This window comes from Bufo bufo, chromosome 1 (assembly GCF_905171765.1).
Source record: "Bufo bufo chromosome 1, aBufBuf1.1, whole genome shotgun sequence".
Classification (NCBI taxonomy): domain Eukaryota; kingdom Metazoa; phylum Chordata; class Amphibia; order Anura; family Bufonidae; genus Bufo; species Bufo bufo.
Genome location: NC_053389.1, coordinates 141,818,058 through 141,819,065, shown reverse-complemented (window position 1 = coordinate 141,819,065; position 1,008 = coordinate 141,818,058). Strand labels below are relative to the sequence as shown.

Below are 1,008 nucleotides of genomic sequence, written 5' to 3'. Positions count from 1 at the left end.
AAAAATTCTGTCATAAAATACTAATATAAAAAATTATGCAAAAATGGTATAAAAGAATTGGAAATGCTAACTGGTCATACTTTAGTCCTAAAGAATGTATCATTTAATACATTCATCAAAAAGTGTCATATTTAAAAGCTATTTTTGAAAATAATTTTAGGGACTTTGACTATGTAACTAACAATTAGTAATGACATGTTGCAGTTGCCTTATTGCCCACTAGATGTCAGTACTACATACATGTGTTCCTCACTTGCAAATCAAGACCACCATATTTATAGGTTGTGGTTATTAAGAGCCTTCACGATCTACTTGGTGGAGCTCTGGCAAAAAAAAAAAAAAAAAAAAAAACTTTCAGTGCAAAAGAAAATTGCTAAAGTTTATTTAAAAAAACTTGCTTCCTTCTGCCGAAACCCGGGATCGAACCAGGGACCTTTAGATCTTCAGTCTAACGCTCTCCCAACTGAGCTATTTCGGCTGGCTGTGAGGTCAAGTGATGCCAAATGCTAAAATAGACCTGCGCTCTCCGAATCCTAAAAGTCCATATATATATATATATATATATATATATATATATATATAATTTTTATTGCCACAAGTCTAATGCTATATTTTTTTCACTGGTGGAGAAAGTGGGAGTGATACAGACAACTTTGGGTACAATTAAATGTTATTCGTTATAAGACTTTAGTCTCTTGTTGGTTTCATAAGCACATACCAAAAAACTAAATTTTAGTTTATTAATAATAATAATTTACAAAATATTAATAGGAAATATTGTAGCCTTAAAAGGGAAACATTACCTTAAAAAATAGAGCCATCAACATGCAATTGTTATATAATACAATTCATTTGTATATGATATAAGAATTATGTTTCAGTAAATTAATTAAAAAATAATTCTATTCCTGAATCCTCTCTTATAAGCTTAGTTGGTTGTGCACCAGACTCCTCCACCCTTTACTTTGTGGGACAGGAAGTAGCATTGTTAGCCATGTTTGCTAAATT

General features: G+C 30.8%; 1 non-coding gene across 1 annotated transcript; it reads right to left on the bottom strand.

Moving 5' to 3' along the window:
* Window positions 1-405: 405 nt before the first annotated feature.
* TRNAF-GAA lies at window positions 406-478 on the bottom strand. The gene has a single exon. It is a non-coding gene; the product is annotated as a tRNA-Phe (tRNA).
* Window positions 479-1,008: the final 530 nt, after the last annotated feature.